Genomic DNA, 13,603 nt, shown 5'->3' on the forward strand with positions numbered 1-13,603 from the left:
CGCTTTCCCCTTTTGGTCACTCCATCACAATCTCAGGCGGCTAATCTTTTTCTGCTAACAGAATGTCATATCCATATGTTAAGTTCTCCCAAAACAGACCTTTTACCTTTCTTGAGATGTCCCCCTCTATTTTGAGCAAAATTTCAAATAGTCTATGTGGGACACTAACTCTTGTATCAGGTGTTTCCACCATGATACGCTCATTCAAAACTGCTGTCCTTCAGGTTCCAGCGATCTATTGTTACTTCTGCTGCACTGGCTAGCATCATCAAAGCCCATTCCCCGTTCAGAAGCTTAGTCCTCAGTAACCTGGGCATGTCTCATTTTTAAGCCAGCTCCTTTCTTCTTTGTAAAGTGAGGTTTTGCTTTAGGTTGCTCTTCCTGTTTGATAATATAATGTGAATTTCAATGTGTTACCCTTTTTCTCTTTGGTCAATCATCTTGCTTTTGTTCTGATTGCCCATCCCGCTCTGTGGTTTTTGATGAAGCCTGGAAGGAACTAAAGGAATGTGTATCAGTAACATGATACCTATCAGGTTTCCTAATGTTATTACGATTCCTAAGGTTGTACCTCTTTTCAGAGTACTCCAGTTGGGGAGTTCCACCTCTTGATCGTGAATTTTTTTCTTAATTGTAATTTTTAGAATTTTGTTTTCCCATTTCTTTTTAAAAGAAGCAGGTGCTTGCTTAGAGTTGTCTTTGTCTGGACTACCCGCCATTTTTTGCTTCCCTGCTTTGGTTCCCAAATTATCTCTACTTAATGCAGCATAGGTTTCTTTGATAATTTTTTGTAATTCTCACTCCCTATTGATAGAAGTTGTTTCCCTTAGGTGGCTGAGTAAGGTCACTGCTGACGCCTCTCCCTTTATATTGCTCAGCACAATTGCAGAGACTTGGGCAAAATTACCCATCAGTTTCATTTCCAAGTCCAGGGTAGGTCCTGCCCCATACTCGTTCTGTATCTCATTTTCATTTCATATATCTTTATTTTGGCAAATTTAGCCATAAAAGATGTTCGAGGCATGTTTAAAATACAATATACATGGATGACACATAAATTCATTTAACAAACAGAATAAGTTAGCAGCAGTGTTGGAACAAGTAAATATCTAAAATACACCGTAAGTGTTATAGCATAAAAACATAAAATTTGCAGTATGACCCTTGAGTCATCTGTGACTATTGATTACAATGTGCTCTTGTAAACAATTTTATGGAGTATTAATTAAAACCCTACGCTTGTGCCACATAGCTGCCAGAAATTTTGATACAGCAAATACAATGGGTCTGGTTAACTCTGTTTTAAAAAGTCTGTAAGCTTGCATACAGTGAGTAAAACCCAGGTGTTTGCACATAGGTATGAGCCAGTACCACCTAGACTTTCGATAAGCTGGGCAAAAGAAAAGAATATGTAAATAATTTTCTAATTCAAAGTTGCAACCAGGGCAATTTTTTGGGGAGGATGGAGACCATCTACTGGAAAAGGCTCTAATCGGTAAGGTGCCGTATCTCCATTGTAGGTACAATTTTCTGGTAAAAATAGGATAAATGCCATCCATGACAGACTCACAGTGATAAAAATCTTTGACCCTTAAAAAGGATTCAGTTAGAGTGCTGATCTGAGGATTATGAAAAACGGCAGTTAGTTTACTGTCGTAGAACAGTCTAGCCAGGTGCTTGCGTGAGACCGCGTTACAGCCAGACTCAGGGTCGGACCACAATACTGGAACTCCCAACTTCCCACATTCATTCTTGATGTATATAAGCCATGGGATTTTCCCTGCATTAGGTAGACTTAGAATTTCTTGGAGTTCCTGCCTATAATTTAGAAGCTCAGGTGTTGTCCAGAACCTATGCCAGAACCTTAACGGTTTGAGGCCTAGTTCCTCATCTATCGATCTGAGGCCCAAATCGAGCCTCAGGGGTAGGAGAGGAGTACTAGGTGGTAGGGCCAGCAGTTGTCTTAATAATTTGTTTTTAATATTAATGATCCCAGACCCACATGAATAGCCCCAAAGTTCGCCGCCATAGATGACCGCCCCCCCCTTGCTTGCGTTTTATAAATCTCCAGGGGTGGACCAATAGGTTTAAAGGTCGACGTGTTGGAGAGCTTGAGGATACCCCCTGCAAGTTGGGCCAGTTTCAGTTGGGATTTAATTTGATGGGGTGCCCACGTCATGCTCTCATTTATGGTTACCCCCAAATATTCGAAAAATCTGGACCCTTTCCAATCTGGTGGTACCTATGCTAGGGTTTGGGCGGGTGGTGGCAGGGGGATTAAAGATCATAAATTTGGTTTTGACAGCATTTATCTCCAAGCTCAGCTCACCACAGAATGCCTCAAATCCATCCAACACACGTTGTATCCCCATTGGAGATTTGGACAGCAAAAGGGTGTCATCTGCGAACATAATCGCAGGCACCCTGCTACCTGCAAGCTTAGGGGCATCAGTGTTCAGTACGCCATTCAAATGGGCGATTACCCCGTTGACATAGAGGCAAAACAGGGTAGGTGCCAAAACACACCCCTGCCTTACCCTCCTGTCAACGGGGAATCTGGATGACAACATTCCATTCTTCCCACACCTAACCCGTGCGAAGTTCGCCTCATGGAGCCTCATCAGTATATTCAAACTTTGAGGTGGGATGTCCAACTCAAAGAGCACAGACCATAGTTTCCCACGTGGGACCAAGTCAAAGGCAGCACGTAGGTCCACAAAGACCGTGTAGAGGCTGCCACCCTCTATCCTGACAGTTCTCCAAAACAATAAAGTTAGGCGAAAAATTTGATCCGTGGTAGATGTATTTTTTCTGAACCCTACCTGGTAGGGACTAAGAATTGAATGGTCATCTATCCAGTCCTGTAGGCGATCTAAAATCAGCCTCGCAAAGATCTTCTGCGGCACGTCAATAAGGCTGATAGGCCTGTAGTTGGCTGGGATTAGAGGAGAGCCCTTCTTAAATATAGGGACTATCTCTGCGCCCAGCCAAGTACAGGGTACCGCCATTCCTCTCAGGACTGCATTAAAGATAATGTGTAAATATGGGCCCCATATCTTAGGTTCATGTTTGAAGAGGTCGCCCGGGAGTTTATCCAAACTCGGGGCTTTTCCAACCGCAAGTTTGGATATCGCAACACAGACCTCCTACGTAGTAAAATCAACCACCTCGAACTGTGGGATAGATGGTAACTGGGTCAGTTCTAAGTCCCCAACTGTCCCACCATCGTCCACTGAATACTAGGCACGGAAATGGTCTTCCCACTCTTCGGCTGCTATGTTTGGTTCAATAGCCGATAGTGGCTCACCAGACCCTGTGTTCACAATTGACCAAAATTTCCGAGAGTCTCTGACGGCGAGGGTAACAGTTAAATTGGCCCACTTGTCATGGTCCCATTCTGCCTTAGCACAGTTAATCAAGCGTTTATATTCTGTTCTCCTGGCTTGTATTTTTGGTTCATTATTGTTTTGCTTCAAAGCCATTACCAGCTCTGCTTTGACCTTTCTACAGGCGGCATTATACCATGAACTTATGTGACCCCTTGTGTTCCGTTTGGTCACGCGAGGATTGAATACATCTGCTAAGGTGCTTGTTAAATTCACATGAAGGGCCTGAAGCTTATTATGAAAGTCTGGGAGATGAGGTTGTGAAATTAGGGCACCAACCTCTTCAAGTGCAGGCACTATCCATGAGTACAGTTTACAAACATCCTCGGGGTGTGCTGCTAGTTTGTCCCACCTGACTCTACGTCTAATATTGGATAAAGTCAACCTAATATCAGGGTCATCAGACCCGTTAGAGGTATCTTTGCCAATTCCAGGCAGGGTCAATTCCAAGATTAGCGCATTGTGATCACTCTCGACTCTTGGAGTAACCCTAAAGTCAATAACCCTGGGCCATAGTCTGGTTTTGACTAGTATATAATCCAGCTGTGACTCCTGTCCAGGCTTATTAAACGTACACTTGGGTGGGATGTCCGATTGCACACTACCATTACAGGCCCTAATTGAATGGCTGAGAGTTAATGCCGTAATTTGAATGGCTAGGGGCGTCCATGACCTAGGCGAAGGCGCCTCAGTTGCTGGTATTGACCAGTAGTCATCTTCTTCCAAGGATGCGCCATCCTTCATGTTTGTTAAGGGCTCAAAATGGCAATTCAGATCGCCCCCTACCAAAAGAAAAGTATCACTAGTGATGGTATTTAGGAAGAGGGACGATTCCTCAATAATTCTTGACTCACTAGTTATACTAACAGGTCGAGAATATACGTTGACCAAAGCGAGCTTAAAGGCATTAGGCCATTCTAGAACTACACATTGGACATTGTCAGAGAGAGTATTCACTGACTTAGCCTTGCATCCCAGGTGGGAGCCCACCCAGATGGTAAGGCCCCCTGATGGGCCTCCCCTCCCCCCCAGCGTGCCGGTACGTTAAATGAGGCAAAACCAGCACGTATTTGGTCCTCTCCGGCCCAAGTCTCCTGAAAGAGACATACATAATTTTTATCTAGAGCGATCCCCACTCTGGGCAAGCCATTTTGTTGGGCAAGCCTGCTAGGTTCCAAGACAGTATCAGTAGTGAACCTTGGTTACCACTGCTGGGAGAACACCCTCCCAGGCCCTGGAACCAATTTCATTTGATCTAACAATAGTAGGACAGCCTGGTGGAATAGATAGGGTATGTGGGCCTGGGACCGGGTTGAGCTGGTCTGTAATAAGGGAAAGTGGGCAAACCTGTGGCAGTGGGAGATTAATGGATTCCGGACTACTACCTACAGTCCTAACTCCTTGGCTGCTAATGGGACTCCCACTGAACGCAGTCGCGAAGTTCTTGAGTCCAGCCGCTTGCCTGGGTCCCGGAGAGCCCCCTTGCTTGTACTGCAGTCAATCGACCATATCCAGACAGCTGTACCGATTATAATTTGAAAAGTGGGTAGACAAGTGAGGGCTGATCAAACCTATCCCTATTCGTCCTGCGCACCCCTCCCGCTTTCACTCTCACCCTGTCCGCCTCTGTCCCTAAATTGAAGCACTGAGAAGCAGGTGGATAAAAGTGAGATAGTGGGAGTGGCCGTATAGTTGACCCGGGATCACGATACGGCCAGTCACATATATGGGTTACAGTCCTTGAGTCCCTGAAGTTGACCAAAATGCAGTCGCCATTAATATTTTTTGGCCTATGGCCCACCCAGGACACCCTTCCAACCATCAGAATCTCACTGCAAGTGTGGGCTGGGAGAGGTGTATTTTTGTTCAGCTAGTCAGCAACTTTGTTTTTAAGTCACATGAAGGATTCCCTGACCGAGTCATTTAACTCGGGAACCCCCATTAGGACCACTACGTAGGGACTTGAGTCTGGGGGTAAATCAATTATAGGTTTCTTTGTTGGAATACTCATCACTTGTGCATCAGGTATGTTGTTTTAATTAAGTATTTTAGCCAGTTTTTGGGCACTAGCAGGAAGAGTAGAAGGGGGGGTTCCTATTGGTAGTACACTCCACTATGTGACCCGGAGTCGATAAAGGGTTAGGATTTTGTGTTGTTGCTCCCCCCCTGGGTATTGTTAGCCTGCCCACCCACCAACATGATCTTATCGGTTTTCAGGCGGTCTGCAGTAGCTATTGTTACTTTTTCAATTTTTGTTAACCTTAACTCTATCTGAGAGAGCCTAGCTTCCAAGGGATTAAGTAAAGACCTCAGGAGGGCAACCAGATTCATTTTAGATAATTCCTCCCTTCCGGGTGTTGTGAAACTAGTATTTATCTCAACTAGAGTTGGTGTAGGTGAGATTAGTACTGGAGGGGTAGCTGGTGCAATAGTATCTATAGGAGCCTCCTTAGCCTTGCCCAGGCCCGTGGGGTCAGAATTATTAAAATGTTTAGCATGCTTTGACTTCCTTCCACCAAATGTTTGAGCACCTCGTTTCCTCTTTGGAATTGCCCCTTCCCGATTCCCTCGTAACTGCCGGGTATTAGGCCTTTCTGGGCTATCAACTACCAAAGTGTCAACTGGATTAGATACTGTATTAGTCTCAGGTATAGGTGGTAGCAGAGATTCACCAGATGACGCTACGGTGCCCAGGACCCGTGTAGTCTCAATAGTCAATGAATTTTCACGGGGCTCGGGGGCTTCATTTGCAAGCAAGTTTGATCTTCGCTCCGGTTTACTTGCATCCGCTATGTGTCCCAGCGAGGATCTCTTTGCTATAGCAATTTCTTGGGAGAGCCCTCGCTCCATCAAGGTTATTTCGTGTGATAACAGTGAGTTGGCTCTAATAATAAAATTATCCAATGTTCCTGCTACAGAGCCACCCGAAGTCAGTGCCTTACTCCTGCTCTCCTGCCCAGCCATTCCCCCTACTAGAGATATAATAAAGGTTGAGGACTTACAAAGAGCCCGCTACACCTCCGGGTGAGCCAAACAAGATGAAAGAGGGATGGCCCGGTCCGGTCTCCTCGGAGCTACAACGGGCTTAAGCGGGCACTCCCTTGGCCCGGGCTTCTCCCGGCGCGCGCCCGCGCGAGTTCCGCGAAGCGGGTTGAGTGCACAAAGATATACAGTGCTTGGGGGGGCGGGAAGAGGCGCACAGCGTCAGGAAACACGGGCTGCTGGTCCTCGCAGTCCCGCTGGTATGAAAACTGCCCCAAAGCTCTCAATCCTCAGGTAGCAACTACGAGTGTCACCCCATTCTGTATCTGTTTCAATACATCAGGAACAACTACTAAGAAAGGGGTACCGTGTACTCTGACGTAAACAGAAGCAAAGATTGTTCACCAAGTGGTGCAATGCTCAATCGAGGGAACCATCCCCATTGGCAAGCAAACGGTTAGCATTCTATGTTTTTCCTGCAGACCCGAATGGGGACATACTGTTTCCAGCTGTGTACTTTATTATACTATCCAGAACAGAATCTTCTCTGGTTTGGAAGGGATTGTCCCTATTACAGATTTCAGTGTCTCAGGGTTAATCGTAGGTGAGGTCTGATGTGGACCAGCTGGAGCATTTCTCTCAGGTTGGATGGTTAATGTTAGCAAGACGAACTGGACGATGTGTCTGTATAGCCTGGCTATGTCTTTGTATATTGCACAGACTTTATCCACTGGTAGTGTATCTATCTCTGGATGTGGAGTGTATGTCGCTAAGACCGGCCACGTCACTCCTTCTATGCTGAGTGGACCGAATCTCCTGACAGAGATTATGTGTGGGAGGGCACCTTTAAACCAGTTTCTGTGTTGCTGGTAAGTTAACAGGACTTCAACGTCTTCGAATGGGATGTATTCATCTGGTGGTTCAACCACAATATATGTGTAGAACAATTTAGTTTGTGGAACTGCAGGCTGGAACTGAACCCAAGAATAGAATACCTCTGAGCCAAACTCATGGTGTGCCTCAATCACGAAGGTAGACAGCCACCTGTTAAGGGTACACCGTGTTCCACCAATTTCATAGTCACTGAATGTCTGCAGTTCTCTGTAATGTTAAGAGCATTTTCAAATTCACCTTTCTCGGAGCTACTCGCGTGGTCATTTTTAAAAGAGAAGAGAGAAAAAGTTAAGAGGTAGGGTTTTGTACAATGCTAAACCACCAGACAATACACAGAGTATATTTTTTCAGCTGAGGCAGATTCTCTTCCCACTTCAGACATCTCTGAAAATGTGAGTAGGGCTTTCCGAGAAAGCATGACGGAACTACTCAGATTTTCACTGTTAATATAAGAATTAAACCAACATTGGCTGTTCCATGTCGTGTAGTTCCTAGGAGTTCCCCAGGAGCTGAGAGTTTTGGATGACCTAAACCGAGGGCTTGGTGTCCCCACCGCTTCTGGACACCCCCACAGGATATGTCAGCTGTTAGACCAGCTAGCACTACAGTGCCACTACCACTCTCTCCCTGTATTTTAAAGTGGTGTAGGCAGTCTCTGGCAACCACTGAACATGACAACCCTGATTCCTCAGGCATCGTGGAAAACAGTACAGTACATTTCGCTCAGACACTCGTGCTTGCATACTCTCAGAAAAAACACAGGATGGCGATTAGGAAGTTTCTATAAGTATTTATTGGTCCAGCGACAGTCTTGTGTAAAACATATGTGCTGCGACAATCAGGAGAAAGAAGCAAACAAAATAGATTGGTAGTACCAATATAATAAATAGTAGATACATTTCTACCATAGTGCTAATAAGATGAACATAAGCAGTTGAGATAAAAACAGTAGCACTTGCATATTCCTAAAATTACTGCCCTAGGTAATCTGCCTAAACATACCCAGACTAGATCTGTATGTGTAGCATGTATATGCTTGTAGCTATGTGTACCTGTAGCCAAGAAATTCCTAGAGAAGAACCAGCCCCCTCACCTAATACTTGAAAATAAAGAATCCCATCTCTGCTTCGAGGATGACACTAACCCTGGGTGTTAAAATCCGCCCCGCTCGCGGAGTTTGTGGATGTTTTTGCAACTCTGCATTCCGCGTAACACAGGGAGTTACCGAAAACTCTGCCCCACAGTTTCTTTTTAGTGTTTGCGCTTTCAAAATGCATTTTCGTGTGCACGGTAGCCGATGAGATTTCCTATCCGTTCGCCTGCGCCACGAGATTTGGTAGCTGGCCACACGATCCCGCGAGAGTGTGCGATCGCGAACACGTCATTCGGACGCAGCATCGGCAGAAGTTTCTATGATGATCGTGATGCCGAACACGCAGATTTTGCAATCTGGAGAAAACTATCTCTCGAGCAGCATAACACTTTCTTGAAAATGATGATTTGGATGAAAAAAACTCCTCAGATTGACATTTGGCTGTACTTTTTTGTGCAAGGAGTCCTTTTTCTTTTTTTACTTTTTTTTTTAAAGCGGAAGGAAGTGCCCCAGAGTCTCCAACTTCCTGTTCCTGTCCAGAAGGCTCCTCCCAGTGCTTTATCCATGTCCTGTTCACTTTTCATTTGGAGGTGGAAGATCTTTTTGACTGCTGCATCATATATCATTGATTTTTTTTTTTTTCATTATTTTTTTTAAATGCATTGTTGTGGGTGGCCTGTAGTTTCAGTAAGGGCCTAGATGTTTTTCTTTGTATGTAAGTATTCTACTAGTTTTGTTTTATAAAGGAAACATGTTGCAGAATTCACTTCATTTTCTCCATCTTTTGCAATCAATTTGGAATACTTATTTAATTTACTAGCCCAGTTGTGTGGCCCAATAAATAGGCCTTACAGCCAGTAGGCCCAGAGCTACTCATGGGTGCATGAAACAACTATTTATGTTAGGGGTCTCCAAACCGGTCCTGGAGGGCCGGATCCCTGCCAGATTTGTAAAGTTACTACATGTATCTCAATGGGGATATCCAAAAAATATGGCATGGATCCGGCCCTCCAGGACCGGTTTGGGGACCCCTGGTTTATGTGGTGTCGGTTGAATTTAAACATCATTTAGGGCATGGATGGCATTTAATTGAATACCAAAATGTGTTTTTGGGGGTTATTTCACTTTTTTGGGGTGTGTTAAATAAATGCCATTGTTGGATGTGTGTATGTGGTGTGATTGTTGTGTAACTTGCAAACCTTTCTTAGCCCTGTGGATTTTCGTTTTTGCATTTTTGCATTAAAGTTGTGTTGTTTTGTTTAGCAAGTATGCCTCCTTTGTCTGGCCATATAATAGGCCTGCTTGAATTCATTGTTTTCCAGGCCTCCTGCTTGTTGTGACTGCCAGTGACCATGTGGTTGGTGGCCATTTTGTGGTGGTAGTTTAGTAGTGTGAGGCGTTTGCCATATAGGTCTGCATGCCTTTCCTTTGTTCTTCTTGGCTTATGCTTCTTGTTGTTGTGGCCTGGCCATGTGACTGGCAGCCATTTTGTGAAGCCAGGCACCGTGAGTGACCATGTGGCTGGTGGCCATTTTATGGTGTAGTTTAGTCGTGTGCTAATTTTGCCATATAGGCCTGCATTTCTTTCCTTTGTTCCTCTTGGCTTACTGCTGCCATCCCCTTTGCCAGCTGTAGCTCCCTGAATGACGTGATGTGCAAATGAATGCCAAACAGGTTCCAACTCCATTACGTTTGTATTTTTGTTTTTGTTCTTCTTCTTTCCTATCCTTTCTGAGTGTACACAGTATACCATGAAAGCCCTTGTTGTCAAAGTCTCATAGATGGCTACACTGTTGTTATTTTTGTAATAACTGAGCTAATAAAATTTTATAATATAACACTAACAAGTGTGACCACCAAACACTAAGTTATATAATATATTTGTTCATTTGTACAAGTAGTAATTGTACCACAACAACAAATGCAACATTTCACTCATGTTCTTCTGGCTTCTTTGCTTTTAAAGACTGAGGAGGAGGTGTCATCATCACCAGTTGTACTGCCAGACAGTAGTCCAGACATCTCTGCAACTTGTGCAAGTGCCTTCTGCAGACATCTGAAGAAGATGGTCCCAAAGAAAGGTATTAGGTCCTCCAGTGCCAAGAAAGTTGCCAGTGAGAAGAAGGAACAGAAGAAGGAAGAAGTGGCACTTACCAAGACTGGTGTGGATTTTTTTGGGGAAACAAAAAATTAAGCCTGCAGCAGCGGTGTCCGGGGAGCAAGCTGGCAGCAGCACCTCCGCATCAGTGGGCCCACCCCACCAACCTAGGCCCAAGCCCATGATTGTCGCAGAGGTAGTCACTCTAATCGCGAAACCATCAACGAGCAGTGATGTTCAAATTGCCTTATCGTTATCGCAAAGTAGTACCCAATCAATGCAGGAGGAAACGTAGCAGATAAAACCGCAACAACAGCTGCAACCACCGCCCACAATAGTAGTTGTTCCTCCCGAAGTAGGGGTAGTTCAGGAAATCGACCTTCCTGCAGAGGAAGAAGAGCAAACCACTCTATGATCCATTGTCATTCTGATCCCCAGCAAGTTAAAGGAGGGTTAGTCCATCAACTTCTTCTTCAAGCCACCCTTCTGATGATGTAGATGCCACTAGGAAGCCTACAGCTCAGTCTGAAAGTGACACACGCCACGAGAAAAGGGTAGGGAAAAGGAAGGTTCCAGAAAGCCTTAGAGTTATGGAGGTAGATGTAGAAGAGGAGGATGATGATGAGACAGTCATCATGAACATCACTCCCGCCCCAGTGGAGATGGAGACCGACATTACCCCATCCCAAATTACTGTGAGGCATGTGGCATGGGCACCACCAACACAGGTAACACCACCTCCAGCTCCCATATTTGCATTTGTAAAGGCCCGGCAGGGACCTACATCCAGCACAACTACCACCTCAGTAGGTAGTGGTACTGCACAGAGTGAAATTCCAGGTACACTCTCCAGTTCATCCGGCATTGCAAGTGGCACCTCCAGCAGTGCAAGAAAGTTCACCTTCCAAGTTTGGGACTTCTTTTCGGTTAGCAGTAAGGAGGAGAATGTTGCTATATGCTCATTTAGTCGACAAGGTGTTAGTCGGGGCAAGCTTGATACAAACTATGGTACCGGAGGCTAAACAACCCATCTGAAAATAACACCACTTGATCCAGTGGGGGGCACACCTTAGAAGCCCAAAAACGGCATCCATTGCTGTTGGTGGGGATGAAGTAGAAGAAGATACGGAGGGAGACATTTTCTCTGGTACACAAAGTAGTCCTGTCTCCAGCAGTGCAGTGGTACCACTACCGCCCACATCGTCATAAGCCTCAGCAACATCTCAATGGCACTGTAGTAAGAGTCAGGCAGAGACACCAAGGAAACAGAGTACCACAATGAAAAAATATGAGGGGTTGAGCCTAACAACAACTGGGTTCAAGAAGTTACCTGCATCAGCGGCACCAGAATGAAAAGAATCCAGCCTACCATTCTCTCAGCATGCTAAAGTCATAGGGGCAGTACGAATGCAACCACCCAACGGCCCGTTTGTACAATACAAAGCTGGCTAAAATGTAAGCGCTAGGATTTCTCCCTTTTTTTTTGTGGAAGGGGTTTGGTTTTCTGGAATTTGTGCCAGCCATCTGCCCAAAATGGAAGGTTCCCAGCCGGTCCTATTTCGTCAGAGTTGCTGTTCCAGCACAAAATCACAACGTGCCGGAATTGCTTGGAAAAGCTTTGCAGCAGAGTGCTGTTCACAATATCCACCTGACAACAGACATGTGGACCAGTTGCAAAGACACTGATTACATGTGCATCATTGCACACTGGATCTCTTTTGTGGCGGTTAGAGAAAAGATGTCTGCAGCAGGTGTTATTGACATGGCTGAGATTTTTAAAGCCTCTCGTAAACATGCAACTGTAGCCATGTTCGCAATGGAGAAATATCATACTGCTACAAACATTTTGGAAGAGTTTAACAGCAAGGTCTTTGAATGGCTGAACCCAAGAGGGATTAACATTGGTTTTGTTGCCACGGAAATGGCAGTAATATAGTTAAGGTCATGCACACTGTAGGCTATTTCAGGGTCCTGTGTTTGGCGCACTGCATTAACATCACTGTTCAAGACTTTCTGGAAAAAAAAGACTGAGTCAGCAGCCTACTGACCACCTGCAGAAGAATATGCTCACATTTCAGCCATTCTTTAAAGCCCGGAAGCAACTGAGGATCATTCAACATGAGCATAGAGTGCCAGTCAAAGCCCTCATCCAGGAGGTGCCAACACATTAAAACTCAACTTATTACATGCTTGATCGTCTGTTTGATCAGTACAGACCAATCAATGACTGTATCATGCAAAGACTAGGGGACGCTACTGTGAAAGGAATGCCTGTTGAGAGGGACCAATGGGGCCTAGTTAAATGCCTGACAGAGATGTTACTTCCTTTCAAGCACTTCACATGTAAAGTCCGCAAGGAGGACTGTACTATGGGCCAAGCTATCCCATTGTTGCACATGCTAGAGCAACAGCTGAATGTGGTGTCTGAAATGTAGGCAGAAGCATATGAGTTGGTAGGGAACTTATCCCTTCACTTACCTGAAAACATAATGGTGCAGATTAAGATTGTGTCAGACAAACATTACATTTATGCCAGAAGTCTGGATACACTGTACAAATCAGTACCAATTACTAAGACATCAATTTCCTTTTCAGAAGTGGATGTTGCCAAGTACAAAACTTGGATAGCTTTGGTAGCCAGTGACTTTGAAAAAGAACGGCTGGTAATTAGAGGCCCACTACTCCAGCCCACAAGTACCTCAAGGCATCCGGCATCAAGTTCAACTTTAGAGCCGGAGGGAAGTGCGTTTGGCTCACAGCAGTCCCCCAGAAAATAACGCTAGTTATAGGAAACTTATAGCTATTAGTCCAAAGGAAACCCTCTTTGTGACATCACAGCAGTCACCAACACTATCAACAGCAGCAAGAACAGAATATTCAGCCCCAGTAAAATGGGCACAGGATTGGTATCTACAGCAAGGGCTTGTTAGATCCAGTGCTGATGCAAAGGCAAAAGAGGCCCAGCAAAGCGGAGCACCCCTGAGCATTGAGCAGATGGTCCAGGCCTATCTGGGTGACCCAACAGAGGTCTACATTGATCAAAACCTATTGGTGTATTGGTATGAGAAAAGGCGCCAATTGTCAGCCCCCACACATGCTGGTGATAAACTATCTGGCTTGCCCTGTCACAAGTGTCTCTTCTGAGCGTGT

At 45.1% G+C, this 13,603-nt stretch overlaps 1 protein-coding gene across 2 annotated transcripts in view; it reads right to left on the reverse strand.

Moving 5' to 3' along the window:
- LOC147748025 (cytochrome P450 2D15-like) overlaps nucleotides 1-13,603 on the reverse strand; it is a 777,398-nt gene that overhangs the window by 545,002 nt on the left and 218,793 nt on the right. The gene's annotated exons all lie outside the window — the stretch shown is intronic.

The sequence above is a fragment of the Lissotriton vulgaris genome, chromosome 1_1 (genome assembly GCF_964263255.1).
Source record: "Lissotriton vulgaris chromosome 1_1, aLisVul1.2, whole genome shotgun sequence".
In the NCBI taxonomy this organism is placed as follows: Eukaryota; Metazoa; Chordata; class Amphibia; order Caudata; family Salamandridae; genus Lissotriton; species Lissotriton vulgaris.